The sequence below is a fragment of the Grus americana genome, chromosome 4 (assembly GCF_028858705.1).
Source record: "Grus americana isolate bGruAme1 chromosome 4, bGruAme1.mat, whole genome shotgun sequence".
Classification (NCBI taxonomy): domain Eukaryota; kingdom Metazoa; phylum Chordata; class Aves; order Gruiformes; family Gruidae; genus Grus; species Grus americana.
In genome coordinates, this window is record NC_072855.1 from 37,048,884 (window position 1) to 37,066,595 (window position 17,712).

Sequence of the window (17,712 nt, forward strand, 5' to 3'; positions counted from 1 at the left end):
ATTAAAGTTTCTTCACAGCCAGATCACTGCCAAATACAAACACGTCTGAGTGGGGACCAACAGCTGCCATTTCAGAGCTCTAGTACCTGATGTGCTTTCAGCTGAGTTGAGGTCATGACTGCCAATGACATTTGCAAATTATTAATCTGAAGAGGGGCATCATTAAAAAACATCACAATATGGCATACGTAGGCAACAGTAGTTTGTTGTGAACACTTGAGAACTCTCATGAGAGATTTAATAGTTCATTTTGAGAATTTCATTATTTATTCAATTATATTCTATTCTTGGTAAGTCTGATAACATGTAGAGAATTTACCACCCGGGATCTTCCTTCTTGGACAAAATACTTACATCTGTTAAAGTTAGTGCTACATGAATTTATTCCATTTTGTATTTCGACCTACACTGTTATTGCAACAACAGTAAATTAGATACAGCAGTATAAATAATTAATAAAGGGTAAGTCAGTAGAACATTGTATACTGAGCACATACTGGCCTATTGTAATTTTGTAGTTTGCTCTATTCTGTCAGTTAGACAACTGTGTGTCATTTCGAAAGCCCCAATGCACTATACGGGTCCCACCAGAGCTAGAGGTTGTAGGATGTTTCTTACCTTCAGTTTTCTATGCGGTGTTATGCTGGTGGGTCTCCAATGATCCAGGAACCTGCAATGAGAATAGATTATGAAGAATTCGGTCAAACATTTTTATTTTTTAAGATGTTTAATTATTACAAAATAACACAGTAACTTTAAAAATCAAAATATTAGATGATTTTTTTTTCTTACCATTATTTTCCCCTTTGCATTGTGACATACAATGTGTTCATAAACTGTGTCTTTCCTAAAGTCTAAATGAGATGCAGATTAGCTGTAATAAAATATTTATTATAGCTGCTGGACTGACATGTTACCACACTGTAAAATACAATTTTATTTGTTTGAACCATATGGAAGAGTTGATTGCATGTTGAATACTAAATGTAAAGATGGCATTCTGGAGATCCATGTTCATTGTACCTCATTTACTTTCACATTTGGTTCCTTCAGGTGACACATGAAAAAGTTCTTTTCTTTCTGCTACCATGGAAAACCAATCATGTGGCCTGAGAATTTAAGAGAAAGGTCTTCCTAGCTTTAGTACAGAAGATATGACTTTTCAGTTGCATCTTAGTAATTTTGTTGATGTATGCACCAGCAAATATATTATAAATCCCCCTGCCATAGCTTTGCAAAGCCAACACATTCAACAGTAATAAAAATAAAACATATGGAAAAGATAATGATTATTTTTTAAAGAAAAATAAACCTAATAGCACTTACAATATATACAAAGAGTTATTTTCAGACAGTATTTTTCATCAGTATTACAAGCTTACAGTGTTCTGAAGTTAACTATAAAATGATTTTCTGTTTTAATAATCAGGAATTTGGGAGTATTTCATATATGAAGACTGAGCATTAATAAATTAAATGGATACATGGAATAAGGCCCTTGTCAATAACAATAGTATCTGAAAATCATGCTTCATTCTTATCCTTCTTACATTCCAATTATGTTCACATTGTACTGTCTACCAAAAAGGGAAGAAAAAAAAAAGTACAGTATGTCTTGAACTGCACAATGATTTTTTTGTTTCTAGAACTCCTCTTCAAACAAGAATCCAAACAGCCTACACAATCTTTCTCTGAGCCTTTAATAATGCTGCGATTTTGCAAGTGATAATAATAATTTATGACGGTGGAACAAATCTGAAGAAAACGTACGCTTCCTATATTTGTATAAATACTTTTTCCCATGACAAAATGTTTTCATTTCACTGTGCTTTCAGCATTTTAAAAACGTAGCGTGAAGGAGCATTTCACCAGTCATTTTTTTTGTTTCAAGCAAAATAGGTGAAGTGTAAAAGCTCAGCATTTTCTGGGATTTTTTTTTTTTTTTTTCATTTTAAGAGGTAGGTGTTGGACTGGCTGATGAAAGAATCAGAAGAAGGGTTATCAATATGATCCAAATAATGGCAGTGTACTTGTTTTGGCTGGGATAGAGTTAATCACCTTCACAGCAGCTCGTTTGGTGCTGTGTTTTGGATTTGTGACTAAAGCAGTGCTGCTAACACAGGGATGTTTTAGCTGTTGTTGAGCAGTGCTTACACAGAACCAAGGCCTTTGCTGCTGCTCACCCCACCCCACCAGTGGGGGAGCACAAGGAGTTGGGAGGGAAGAGTTGACCTCAGCTGACCAAAGGGTTATCCCACACCACAGGAGGTTGTGCTCAGCAATAAAAGCTGGGGGAAGGAGGAAGGAGGGGATGTTCAGAGCGATGGTGTTTGCCTTCCCAAGTAACTGTTACATGTGATGAAGCCCTGCTTTCCTGGAGACGGAATATAGTTATAAGCAAGCATGAAACCAAATTCACAATAACTAGACTTGTGTCTAAGTTCCTGATTCTGAGTGTCTAACCATTCCTATCGGTGCAATCAGAATATCAGCACCATAGATCTTAACACAGCCTGCTTCAGGAATTCTGAACCCCAGACAGCAAAGGAGCTGGAAGGCAAACCTGAAACATTAATGTGTAGAAATCTGTGGCAACGACCTTAAATTTCATCCTTGTGTTTTCTATATGCATTATTAGTTGCGGGAATTTAATCTTTAACCTCTCGAGGGTGGGCTTATGAGTTCTAAGCGACAACTTTACAACTGTCGAGAATAGATATTTAAATTAAAGAAAAAGTAGGAATTCTTATTACTCTGCTCCCTTCAATATTTCCTATTTCTAGGTTTAGGTGACTCTGTGCTCAGAATTCTTCCCATTGTGATTCCATTTCTAGGTGACTAACTGTCCTGATTCACTTAACTCATATTTCTGAATATGTTCCTAGCATTGCACACTTGAAAGTCAAGCTCGGTGACACTCACTGCCAACATATTTAACTCCCTTTGATGCTCTGATCTTCATTTACTGGAGCATGATCAAAGAGTGCTGCCCTTAGAAACTTGGGAAGGAAAACCTAAAATAGCAGCCAGTTAAAGTCCAACAAATAGCATTGGAGGCTCATCCCAGATCAGTTCTTCCTGAGGTGCTCAGGTGGAACTTTTCAGTTTCACTGGAATCAGTCTGATTGATCAGTCTGCTAGTTTTAATGGGAAACGTACCATTCAGCACAGGGGTTATAATCAAGATATTTTATAATTCAAAAATTGAACTGTTAATCTAAAGTAGTTCAGCTCATGCACAAACAGATCTGGGACAAGAATCCCAGCATCTTGAAAGGTGGTGCTATGAAACAAAAGGAAGAGGAAGTCATTGTTAACTGAATGTGTAACTGCCAAGCTTCAACAAGAAAATTAAAATTTGATCTAATTTCTCCTAACTAGCTTCTGGAAGAAGGCAATGGAAGGTCATATATGATGATCCTAGTCCAGACAACAGGGTAGCAATACAGTTGCCTGGCCTCAGCTGCCTTTTCAGGAGGCAGCAGGTCTCCCATAGGTCCTAATCTCTATGGGCCAAGACACATACGGTTAGACAATGGCATCAGTTTCTAGCAATTCACCAGAGATACCAACTCTTGCTTACCAGCCACACAAAGCCAGTGGAATGTTTGTTATACATACTGAGACAGAACCTTTCATCCCATGGAGAAAATGTAAAATAGAAGAGATGGTAAAACATCAATGCTATTTTATGTAAAAGTGACTCAAAAAAGCTTATAAAACTTTACTGCTGCCTGCCAGATAAAACACTGAAATGATCCAGCACATCCTATTTCTTTGACTATCAACTTTAAAGGTCTATTAACTTGGAACTTGAGTGATTATATTGCTACGTTAACATCTACGAGAAACCACATGTTGATTTGATATGGGGAAGAATACTTTGCACACCAGAAAAATAGTTTTCAGTTTCAGGACACTGAACTGGAACTTCATTTCCCGCTCAGTTATATGCTGAGATGGTAAAAAGGAGTAGTGAGTTTTTCCATACAAACGTGCTTTCTCCACCTTTGCTGGTAAGGACTCTTGAAAACCCTAAGTAACAATGACTCCGGTGTTTGTAAACTGAGAAGGAGCTAGTGTAAGTTATAGCTGATGTTGTTATCTAACAAACAACAATTTATGGCGCAGAAACTAAGTGGGTAAGTAGCTTCTTGCAGAATGGGATCCTCCACATTGGACTTCCGTAGAAGTTTTATGGAACAGAATGGATACGGGTAGACATTTATCATCAACTCAAAGCAGCATCCCAGCTACGTTTGTGAATTGTGCTCTTTTGTAAATTGTATTTGAGCCATGTCCCTAGACGCAGCTGGAAAGAGTCCCAAGCCAAAGATCATGTAGGGCATTTTTATTTTCTAGTATATTGAGGTGGATCATTGGCACAATTGATCCAAAGTTCTTGGTAACAACCGAGTCAGAAACAGCCAAGAGGTGCAGTGCTACGGAGAATAAATAACGCTAGGTTCTTAGCACCGGCCTCATTCAGTATGAATGAATGGACCCTACCGCCTACTGCGGTAAGGAATAGTCTGCTACCATCACCCCAGCCATGCAAGGAACCAGAGAGCACAGTGTTCATACTGAGCATAGAAGCTCTGATGCAAACAACTATCTGAAACTGTGATCAGTGAGAACAGAGTGGATCCAGGTAAATCCACTTGGGTACAATTCATGTAAAAAATAAAATATAAAATAAAATAAAGTTATATATCTAAAGATATATCTATGTATATATTACTATAGTTTTTATATATATATGTATAAAACTATAATCATACATATAGTTTGTATAGAACAAGTTTGCATAGAACAAATACGTATAAAATACTATAGTTATAAATAACTAGTTATGTATGTGTATATATTTGTATAAATCTATAGTTTTATATCTTCAATTATATAGAACTATACATATAATTGTTCTGTACAAACTTGTTACATTGTTGCTTGTGTGACAAAACCAGCACACTCTGTAACCATATACTATTTTATAACCTTGTCACAGTGAAACCCAATAACATAACTGTATGTTAGTAATAAAGATTTACCTTCTACAAAAGCATCGAATTTTTATTTAATTGCAACAGGAATATATCTACATGGTCTCTACAGAACCTCAACCCGCTGGTAATTCATTTGGTTACTAACAGTGTTGCGCATCCACTAGAGCTCCTGGCAGTAAATTTGAACAACACATTTGAAAGAAAGCCTTGGAATATGTAACATTTTAATCTTAAAATGTCATTACATAGAAACTACGTACTTCAGCTCATGAGTGACTGTATTTTTTTTTTTTTTTGGTCAAAGGTTGTTTAGTTCATTTTCGATGTCTATGATATCCTTTTCATACAGCAGATTCTTAACATTATTTTCATGTTCACAGTATTACTGGTAAAACCTGCTGAGATGCAACCTCACAGCTATAAAGATGCCAGTTACCTGTCATATGTGCTTAAAATAATTGGTATCATAGGAAAAGTAACACAGCAAAAAGTAACATTAAAGAACAGGTCTCTCTGTGATATAATGCAGAACATATGTTAAAAATATGTGTAGTAATTAGAGCACTGTGTAAACCTTTTCCTACCAAACCTGGCATTGCTTAAACTATTTGTAAGTGTGAATTTCATGCTGTAACTACTGGTTCTAGTAAACCAAAGACCTCTTTCTTTAATTACACCTTCACCCACACCATGCAACCGTTTCAACTTCACAACACTTTATCTTCCACAAAGTCCACTATCAAAAACAAACGGAAAAAACTTACAATTTCACTATGAAATATATAAGGCATTTTTCTTAATAGAAAGAAAAAGTAAAATATGCATGAAAAACAGGGGTAAAGGTAGAAGAGTTTAAAAGTGACTAGAATATTTAGTTGCTTAAATTGTTGTGAAGAAGACTAAATTAATTTATGCACTTTTATTAACTTTTCAACAAAGCTTTGAATAAGCATAAACCAACAATATGCCTTATCTTTTCAACTTGGATTTATTCCTTAAACAGAAGAATGTTTTTTCTGTTTACATGGAATACAATTAGTTTTGCTGCTGATGGCACTATGAAAAATGCATCCTATCTAGCAAGGTTGTACTTACAAAAGTATCGATATATATTCTTGAAAAGTCAAAAGATGACTCTGTGTATATGAAGACAATTTTAGGAATACAGGGGCTACATCTTTACATTTACTTTAGATTAAATTGTATAATCATTATTACTGCATGCACAGACCATTATTATTATTTTACATTTAGATCATGATGAACATTCACATGGAGCTGTGAATGGCCAATATGCATGGAATGATACGACAAGGAGCTTTTTACCAGAGATTGCTGCTGAATGCTTAGCAGGACAAATTTTAGCAGTTCTGAGAGAAACCTAACATATTCAAAAGCCAGTTGCCAAAGAAGTTAGTATTCAGATCTGTACTGTCTAAATTCACAAATTATTGTTAATTAAATGGAGTCTGTTTTTTAAAGGAACTCTATTTCTTCACTGATTAATCAAATAATTACTATTTTAATCAGTTTTGAGATTAAATTCTGGTCCATCAAATTCTGGCAGTACTTCTAACAAGAGCCAACAGGATGCTGAAAATGAATGTTTTGCAATGCCAAGACCTTCACAACTCTGATCCCAGCCCAAGCGTGCAACATTTTTAAGTGGTTTTTGCCCCCTCATTCCAGCTGCCAACATCACTGAAGGTGGTACATAGATTTCACCAGTTCCCATGATTAAATCAGACAGATGAACACACAGTAGTTAATTCAGACTCTTAAATGCTATTCTAAAATGTCAAACTCTCTCCTTCCCCTCCACAATCCCAAGTTGTCTCATTTCTCTGTTATGTTTTATCTGTGTGATATCTACTTATCTATTTCTATTGTACTGATAAATTGTAGCAAACTGCAATTTTCCTTCAAATCATTTAATTTCTATTGCGTCATGCATTTCCACCAGCTCTGCAAGTTATGCAGAAATATAATTGCTGTCTGGTAGGTGATCAGGTTAGTATTAGGTAAGTTGTAATTAGAGCAGAAAATTTGGTGAAAACTGCTGTGTCCTATATATTTTAGGGGTAACATAAAAGCCTCAAATAAATAAAAATGAATTGAATAGAATGTAATTTATTCTTTTCAAAGATTTCTTGCAATGGATGTCACAAAAGTAATATCCAAGTCTAAGTTAGTTCTGAAATATGCAAAGTCAAATGAGACCTTGTTCACTAAAACTAGAGATAATCACCCTAGGCTAAACCTGTGTGTGGTTTTGGATGCAATGTTCTTTGCACTTCCTTTTATTTTTGAAGTCTTTTTATAAAGGTGTAAAACAGTAAGGATGAGAAAATAGGGGCTAAGCCTTTAAAGGTTTCGACGGCTTGCTCTTCAACACCTATAACTGGATTTACTGAAAGAAACCAAGTGAAATATTTAAAAAGCTTATGCTGATACGCAAACATTTGCCTCAAGCATATATTTTTTTTTTTATTAAACTCTTTAATAGTACTTTGAGAGGATGGAAATTTTATCTCCAGCTTGTTCTGGAAATTTTGAATAGACCATGTAAAAGAGGGGGGGGCTTAAAATCCAAGAAGTGTTTTGAGGAAAACCAGCGCCCTAGACAAATAATGGTCAGTGAAAGACACCGGTGGGATATAATTGCCCTTGTCAACCTTGAACACACAGTGACTAAATATCAGGGAAAAAAAGTCAATATTACACCAACTGTGCACTTAACTACAGTGTTGCTGTGTTCACATGGAGAACACAAAAATCAATTTATTGTGCGAGAGCTACAATCCTTTCAGAATTCAGTCAATCCACTGATTTATTAATGCTATTGATTACACTGAACTAAACATGTAACGTGAAGACTTGCCATGTCAAAATGTAACTCCCTGTTTCCAGTTTAAATTTTCCTCTTTGGGATGTGAATTATCCTTGAGACCAACTCTACTAATATAGATGGGAATTCTGTGAAAAGATCTATGCCATTTGCATTTCTCCAAGCCTGCAGAAAATTGCTAGCTATTGCCTTTTACTTTCATACTGAAATATTTATACACAGAAACCCCTTTTCTGAGACAAGATGGACACAAAATATAATTGCAATTAGAGATATGCTGAGCTTCCAGAAAAAATATGTCTGGAGACTAAGTCATGAAGAATACCTGCTGATTCCTGGGTAGTGTGGGTACTTAACTCACTTGCATGCTGTGCGTCTAGTTACTGTTTGTATTTCACAGGAGAGATCCATTACCCATATCAATAGTGGGCAACCAATTATAACCAGAACATATTACTTCAACTATCATAAAATATTAGGTTGCAAGTGGCAAATCATGAAGATGATCTACGATAATTAGAGCAAACCGACAGCAAGTTATGCACGTGTGTGATTCATCAGAAGAGAACAACATTACGTGCAAAAATCAACAGTAACTGCCACATTAGGTAGACCGGAGTCTTCACCTTCCTCCTGCAGTTTGCAGCTACAGGAACACCAAAGACCAGCTTTCATTATTTACTGCACAGTACTAATGCTTCTGTTTTTGAATTATGATTTTTACTGGAAGAATTTCTATTCCTCTAATGGCAAATATATATTTTTCTTTTTACGCCAGAGATGTACACATTATTATGAGTAAAATACCAATAGAAAAGAAGATCAAAATATAGTGTTTGTCTCAGTGGATAACTTATCTATTCTGAAAAAGTTTGCTCACAGACCATATCTAATTTATGTCTTTTTATTCGTCTGAAGTTGTTTAAAGAAATTCATATGTTTCCTGTAAAAGAAAGCAAAATCTGATTAACTTATTTCAATATAGACTCAACTAATACAGGCAAGACTCAACAAGTTCAGCTGGAATGTGGGAAAACATTAATGATGTTTCAAAGGATTCTTAGATAAGGTCTCTCATTATTATGTGCACATTAGAGAATTAGAAACCTAATACAGGTGTCTGTGCACTAAGGGATACAGAACATATTGCTAACAAAACAATTACAGTCAATGAGGCAATCTCTGTACTAAATCAAAGTTAACTCTTTCACCATCACTGAACTAATTATAGTGGATACAGTGAAGTCTCATCAAAAAATCTTCTATACCTTTTATTTATCTTCCTACAGATAAGATAGAGATTCTCGTAACTAAAGCTAGATAATTTAATCTTGTAGATTTTATGATCTTGATTTTTAAGTCTTATTAAAAATAAACAACAACATTAGAAGAAATAGAGCTTGATTTCTGTGTGATTCTTTTATGTGCATTTGGATTTGTGATATCTTCGAAAGAGAACAGCACTATTGTGCCATGGCATAAACGGCATGGCATTTCACTTCATGCTGAAAAATAGCATAGCCTTATGTACATTATCAGTTTGATTCTCCATTGATATTAATGAAAGTTTTTCTACTAATCTGAATTAGCTGGTTAGATACTATATATATATAAAATAATATGTAGGGCTAGCTGAGAAGTCCTGAAAATGTCACAACTCCTCCACAAAATTTAAAAGCAACAAAACCCCGTGTGTGCTCCACAGCACTTGCAATCTGAAAACTGCTATTTAGGAAGAAGGTGATACTAGGAAGTAAAGTGAATAGAAATTGAAGGATAGAAATGAAGACAATTTAGTTTTAATACTCTTTGCGGTTTATTTTGTATGCAAGTTTTCATTCAGCTACCTAGTAATCTGAAAAAAAGTCTATTTGTCCTTCCTTATCATGATGATTTTTAAAGATATTCTCTCTCTCTTCCTCTCATAAACAGCAAGTAAATAAAGATTACTTATTCCATGGCAATTGCATAGCATTGCAGTGACAGGGTTGCAATTGTACATCACTGTAATTTGCTGTGTCTCAACTCCACATTGCTAATTAAGAGTACTTTAAAAGGTGCATCACTATTGTACTGTGACCTCCTTTATTAAAAGATGTTTTGGGGATTTCTCCAGGAACGCATAATTCAACAGTCATCTCTGATGAGCTGCTTCATCAGGGAGAGCTATTTGTTTGAAACAACAGCTGTGAATGGTACACAGAAGCAGAATGAGTGAAAGTGTGTCGATAAATACAACACAGTCTGTGTGGGAATAAATACCCCTTTCTGTACATTCAAAATGGAGTATTCTAAATTCTGCTTAGAAAGAGAACCTGGGAGTCATTGTGACTAGTTCTCTAAGAGCACCAGCTTCCAACCTCAGTCAAAAAAGCAGCATTAGAACATTAGAAATTATTAGGAAAAAAACCACAGCAGGAAACTTTTTTTAATGCTATAAATCCATCCACTGTATATTCATGTTGAACACTGAATTTCTGATCACTGCATCTCAAAAAAATGCATCAGACCCAGGAAAGATTTTTGTTTCAGAGACAAATGAAAATCAACCAAGATGCAGAAAAGGCAGGAATAATATGGAGGTATTCTGAAGTCATACCATACTGGAAGACAACGGAATGGACCAGAGCTCTTCAGCTTGAAAAAGAGATAATTGAAGAAAGATATGACAGAGGCCTATATAATGATACGTATGGAATTCTCATTACAATGACATTAGAATAAGTGTCGTTCAATTCAGCTCTCACAAGAGAAGTTCTAATAAACAAACATGAATTCAAAAGGCCTAGTGGATTCACTGACACCTATTAAACATAACAACCTAAATCTGACCTCTGACGTAACAAGACTTCAAGCCACTGACTGCCAAGTGGTGGGAGGGCATACACAGTGAAGAATTGCCCAGAAATGCTTCTTGTACTCTTTCTTTAGATGTTTCCTACTTGTTTGACTCAATAGGTTTGTATCTTAGGCATCAAAAGTAAACCATACTAGACTAACCTTGTTTCTCTCTTTAGTAAAATATCTGTTTTCTTTCTGGATATATGAAATACAATAGCTCTCATCCATCACCATTAGTAAACTGATGGCATGCCACATTAGGTGAGCTCACGATAATAGAGGTTAGATAGGTAAGGAATTGTCTGAAGGCGAAATACCTGCTGGAAGTGGTGAAAGCCAGGCATATAAGAGTTTCTCATAGCCCGATTTTTCAGTTATGTGATTTAATATTTTCATTAGTGATCTTGGCAGAAAAAATAGTAGGAGCATGCTGATGAAATTTATTGATAACACAATGTAAGCAGAGGAGATCCAATACAGAAGAGGACTGTTATATCATACAGGAAACAATGGATGACCTTGAGGACTGCTGTAATAGAAATGGAATGAAATTTAACAATAGGTAATACAAGATTATATATAAAAAAATATTTATTAGGAACTGGGAGCTAAATATCTGGAAACAATTGAGAAGAATCTGTTGTATCAGTTGATTTCAAGACAACCATACACCCTGATGTAACACTGTAAAAGCTAATAAAACCATAAAGGCAAATAAATTCTCAATCTTTAAGACATATGCTTTCGGTTCCTTGTTTTATCCTGAAACGTCTTACATAGCGTGAATTATCCAGATTTCCTAGCATTAAAGTGCAAAATAACCATCTCTGATGTCACTAATGTCCGATTACCTCTTTGCTCATGCAATCAGCATATCCATTTGAGAAATATTTGTTAGGTTCCACCAGACTTCAGTCACCACTATAGGAAAAATGGGGGGGTGGAGGGTGTGTCAAACACACAGAAATACTCAACTCATTTTTAAGTATGCAGTGATTGTATACTCACTGGTGGCTTTTTCTGATTTCCAGAGTTACACTGATCTTTCTGAAACATCTCTTGATTAACACCAGTATCATAAGCCACAGAAAATAAGTTCTTGATCTCTTTCCATCACTGAAAGAAAATACTTTACTAAAAAGCTAAACACAGGGAAGATCTTACAAATGCATAAAAAAGCTGATCTTTTAGAGATAGATCTGAATGTTATATAGAAAATAATTTACCATCTGGCATACTTACTGCTCCTTATGCCACTTCCTTTGGAATGTTTTTCATAAGGAAATCCCCAGACATATTTTCTAATGCTAAATTATTTGTCAGTGTCATCGCTTTCAATTGTCAATTCCATTATGACAAGTGATTTTATAAGATAACTGTTAGATTCAGGAGTTGTCTAAATGAATTACAAATCACATGACTGAGAGGCAGGCAATATAAAAATTGTATGTAATTTGCATAAGTTATATACAAGTTATTGACAAAACTTTTTGTGATACCTTCTACGGGGGGTTCAGGTGCTACTCTCTAGTAGTCTGATTTGATTTATTTCATGAAATTGGCTGTACACACTTGCTCTGTTCTTACAGCTTACCTAAGCAACTTGTAGTGATGATGGATTTGTAGAAAAGTTCTTGCAAAATCAGATACCAAATTCAGCATATCAAAAGTCTGAACTGAACAACACCTACATTTCCTAATGGAAGCTCCGCTCCTTCCTCTGATAGGGTTGTGCCTGGAGTTTAGTTTTTGGACCAGAAAATGATTAAGCCTTAGATGTCAGCACAAAATAAGAACAAGCTACAAGTTTGCAGATCTCAGGGCTGTAACGCATTAAATTTTCAAGGAAGTTTGTAACAAATAACATGGAGTTATGTCTTTCTACAAGACAGCTCTCCTTTAGAAGTTACCTTAAAAGTACAGATTTAATATAGTTCCAAACATTTGTCCAAAAATTCAAACATCTGCTTTGCTTCCCTGGCTTGCTATAATTTATAATAGGAACAGACAAATTCAGGCCTTTATCTTACCTTCTACAGGAAAGAATTGTACATCTGTACCCTGGCACTATCTCAGACTTCAATTTTTTCAAGTAGAACTGCTTTACTCTTACACTTAGGTTTTTTGGGGTTTTTTCTACTATTTTTTTTTATTCTCACCCCTTGTTACTGAGGAATAGTTATACTGCAAAATATCCTATGACTAGATTTTCAAAAACTTACTTCTTCTAGAGACTAATCTCAGAATTTTATAGTGCAATTAAAACATATTCACACACATACACAGAAACACATCTACACATGCACGATACACGGGATCAGGATTTTATCCTGACTTTAATTTTATTTATAAGCCTGTTTCATCTTCAATTTAACAATGTTGCACCTTCAATTTCAGTTGGAAGAAAGGACTTCAGCCATGAAAATTACCCGTTAAAGTTAGGTTGATTTTTGTTATTAATATGACAGTATGGAATGTGTCTCTGATTCAACATTTATATTTTGTTCTGTCAGTCAACAGGTTATTTGATCTTCTCAATATAAATAATTTTTTGCTCCAAGAAAAGGACAAATTCACCTAGTAAAGTTCAAGTTGGGCTAGCAAAGCAAAAGCGCCTCCTGAAAAATCACCTCTGGGGTAGTTTGTAATTCAGCAGTCTGGAAACCTACAGCTAGTCAACTTCTTTCCTCTGGCAGAAGGTATAGACATGATGAAAGAAAACATTCTGGATGAATTACGAATAATTAAGCCGATATGACGTAATATGAGGTCATCAATACACTAATATAGGAATTAAAAAAAAGAAGCTGTAATAAGTCTTCTACATTTGCTTCATTCAAATACTTTAGTTACCAAGAATTCTTTCTGATCCCTTTGAATGCAACTTCTGTCCATGAGTGTAAAATAATTTCATAGTTTACATATAAAGTCCTTGATACTTATTTTTAAAGTTGTCTACCAGTTATGCATCAGGATATCAGTCTGGCATTCTTCAAATTCATGGAAATGCTTAAAAAGGGGAAGCAAGTTCAAGTTATTTTAATGGTGTCAAAATTGAAGTTGAAGTTTCTTATTCTGAAATGAATCAGCTGAATCAGGGGCTGATTCTGCAGTGTTTAATATTTATTCATTATTAAATTCTGTGCTTTTCTGAGAGATATCTATCATAAAAGAAGTTTTCACTTCTAAATAATCCTAAACACTTTTAAAACTCTCTATATCTGCATGGCTCTAAAATACATGCATGGCTATTTCTGAGTTTCAAAACAGTATTAATTCTCATAAATTTGTATGTAATCCTATTCTGAGCATTCTGCATCTTTATGGGTTATTGATTTTTAGACTGTGCAGTGATGCTGGTTTAAAATTGAACTATCCATCCAGTAACATAAATTAGATATCAATTTGTCTTTTGTGTATTGCAAAACATTCATACTGAGCCTCAAATGTATTTGGAAAGGTAAGGAGCAAATCACAGTCTAATCTGATAAAACCATGCTAACAGTCTGGCATCTCACATTTTGTATAAGGAAAATTTACAGAATATAAACATTAAGACAATTTAAAAATAGACCTATAGAAATGCTGTCAAAACACTGGACATAGCTTTGCAAACTTTATTCAATCAATAGAGGATATTTCAGAAGGCAACAGAGAGGAAGATCTTCTGTTAAACTTCACACATATAGACTTCAGGTAGCTCAGTGATGAAGGACCAGAAACTCAATTACGCAGTCAATAGAGGGATTCATATGTCTCCAAAGGCAATTCCAAAGACCTAGATTAGGAGCTAACTATCAGTTACACAGGGCTCCCTATTAAGTATCTAAGGTGCTTACACCTCCCTATGTAAGTTAGAAGGCTGAGCCTAGATTTTAAAGTTAGACACCAACCTGTTGATCACATCCTTATATTTTATTCTTAACATCACTTGAAAACTCTGGCATTTTTTTCAGAGATATTCTATTGTATGGAGGTTAGAAATGTAAGTTACAGTTCTAGGAATTAGTTAATTCATTTCTTATGTCCAGAGCAAACTTCCTTTTTACAGCACAGCCAAAAATGTCATTCTTTCATACTTAATTACCAGTTAATTCACCAAAGCACAGTTGTTTCACATTTCTGAAAAATACTAAAGATCCTATCATTCAGTTAAGTTTCTAACTGACAACTGGACAGAAGAGAGAGAATACGAACAGGGAAAATCCAAGTGCAGGATTCTAGGTAATAGTCTCTTAAAAGATATTTAATGAGTAAAGTTTAACATCTATAGTCAGGAAAAGAAAAAAAAACAACCAACCAACAAAATCAACATCCCCCCCTTCCCCCTCCCCAATAAAACCTTATCAACATGCCTATTAAGACAATGAGGAAAAAACTAATTAAAGTAAATTAGCTTAATGTGCACAGGCTGGATAAAGACAGATCACTTTTAAAAATCCAAGAAGATAATGGTACCCATTTGGGATATGTTTTTGGCATTTTTCATATAAATTGGACAGTTTTAGAGGATAAATATGGTAGAGAAGTCCTTACAGGCAATTATGTCTCTACAGTGCTGGTGGCTGACATCATAAAAGTATAATTTTAATTGCTATTAATTGTGTTAAGTCTACTTTTATTGAATACTTAATGCCATCTCTGACAGTTGTAGTAATTTATGTACTTTAATGAAGCTTCTTGGTAGAAGTTTGGACTTAAAGGGTCATTTACACTATATTCAAAATAAGGCATTTTATCAGCGAAGAAGCACAAGTTATAAAAACACTGATTTTTGCCTTCTCAAAATTTGTTCATTTTCATTCGCCTTATATGGATGGCTATAAAACCAATTTCTATCTCATGTTTTAAATGTATCAGAATTTACTAAATATTTTTACAATAAACAGCTATCACACAATTTTCCAATATGAAGCAACCCCTCTGTTTAATAAGAAAACTGAATTTAGAGGAGCTGATGACTAAATGACACCAATTCACATTAATATTGTGCCATTTTGCATTACAGAATGAGTAAAATAAAACCCTGAAATCGCTTTGGCATTCAACTACAAAACCACTCATGAATTCAACTGAATAGGGTTGTCTGCTGGAAGAACTTGGCCCAAAGATTTAAGAATAGATAAAATAGCGGAGAAAATGCAAAATAATAAAGATAAACCAAAGAACTATTTAACAACATAATTTTATAGAATGCAGAGAAAAATAATGTTACCAACTTTATATTTCTGTACGAAAATTCACATTGCTCTACTACTGATAGTTGTAGGTCTTTGCTGCTAGTGTGATTTGCATTATTAAATTATGAGAAATTAATTTATCTCAATCAGTGCTAGTTTCAATATTTGTGAATTAGTAATTGCCCCAGCCACACTAATAGGACAATACACTATTTCTGCTATTCTGTCTGTTTTCATGCCTATTTAAATTAGTAGCAGCATTATATACAAAATAAATTATTGAATGGGGTAGGAATGTGCCTCAAAGATCTCCCAGGCTCTTTAGAAATCCTAGCCTGTTGTCAGAACTGTGCAAGGCATGCTTAATAGAACGGGCTATCAAAAACGAAACAAAACAAAAAATTAGGCAAAATATACCACTTTTTTGGCTCAGCTATCAGAGGACATTACAATTAAGGTGATGCCCCCTAACGGATCTTGTAGCAGAGGGTTTTAATTGTGGACAGATTCCTGCACGTTAGTTCCAAAGACACAGCGGAGTCAAATACAGCTGCTGGCTATCCATCATCACTTTCAGTTTGCTATCTCTGAATCATGTAAATCAAGTTGTAACTCTTACAACTAGGATTTTACAGTCCTGAAGGTGAAGTTATTGTCTTTGTAATTTGGTCCTTGTTGCAAAATTAGGTGGAATTCTCACGGTTAATTTTTAGGGAATTAAGGAATAGACATCTGTTATGTTTGTTAAAAAAACCCAAGACCCAAAAAACCACCAGACCAGAAAACTTGAGAACATTTAAAGGCAAAAATATTTGAAGGTTGTGATGCTTTAATCTGAAAGCCAGATGAAATTTACATTATGTTAAAATGAAAAATAAAAAAAAAAATTAAAGCTTGTTACAATATTAGTAACAGATAACCTGAAAACAAGACTTTGTAGATATGCCAAATATTCTACATTTTTCATGACCTATGGTTGAATGCTTTATAGATATATCTCAATATGCAGTATGTGCACCTGATAATAGAATTAAAAAAATGTTATATACTTCTAAACCAAATAGATTTCATGACTTATAAGCAGAAATGAAATGTGAAATGAAATGTGAAATAAAAATCTGTGTTAATCAGCATCAAGTTTTTGTCTTGGAAAATACAAATCCAAACAGCCACACTATAAAGCTGCTCCAATCGCACACACTCTGGAAACCTCTTTTGCATTTTAAGCTATTTGACATTTTTATTTTTTGACTTTCAGTTTCTACGTAGAACTAACATGGTCAGAAATATCAGAAGGAAACAAAATGCATGTGAAAATGACAGATCAATTTCCTTTTGCAGTCTAACTAGATTAATTGGGTTTTGATCAAATATATGGCTCACAGTTCACATTCTCTTCTCATATCTACCCACAGAAAATGTCCTCAACAAAATGAATATATGCTATCCCCAGCCTTCAAAAATTCTCATAACGTATCCAGGATTTATGTTAACAGAAAGGACAAAACTAAGAGGTGAAAGAAATTGATACACAGCCAACAGCCTTGCAAATAATTTTTAGAAAAAGATATTTAGATAAAGCTACTCCCAAGCTGTAACATTCCTTCTACTTAATTTCTCCCTGGGAATATTACATCTTTTATTACAAAGGATCGGAGGGAGAGCGCGCCAAATTTTTTACCTCCTAGTTCAATTAACCTCTCAATTATATTGTTGTAATTAAGAATAACTTCACTGAATCAAATGGAATTATATTAAAATAGGTGTAAACGAAAGGACAATCAAGATCTGTAGTTGTAACCTCCACAGTAAAAGCCAATAAATTCAGGTCAAGGCT

General features: G+C 34.6%; 1 protein-coding gene across 1 annotated transcript in view; it reads right to left on the reverse strand.

The window, feature by feature from the left end:
• The window catches only part of TENM3 (teneurin transmembrane protein 3), a 615,036-nt gene that overhangs the window by 473,426 nt on the left and 123,898 nt on the right, over positions 1-17,712 (reverse strand). The window contains exon 2 of the mRNA XM_054824425.1: positions 619-670. The gene's annotated coding sequence lies outside the window, so the exon portion shown is untranslated. The remainder of the gene's footprint in view (positions 1-618; positions 671-17,712) is intronic.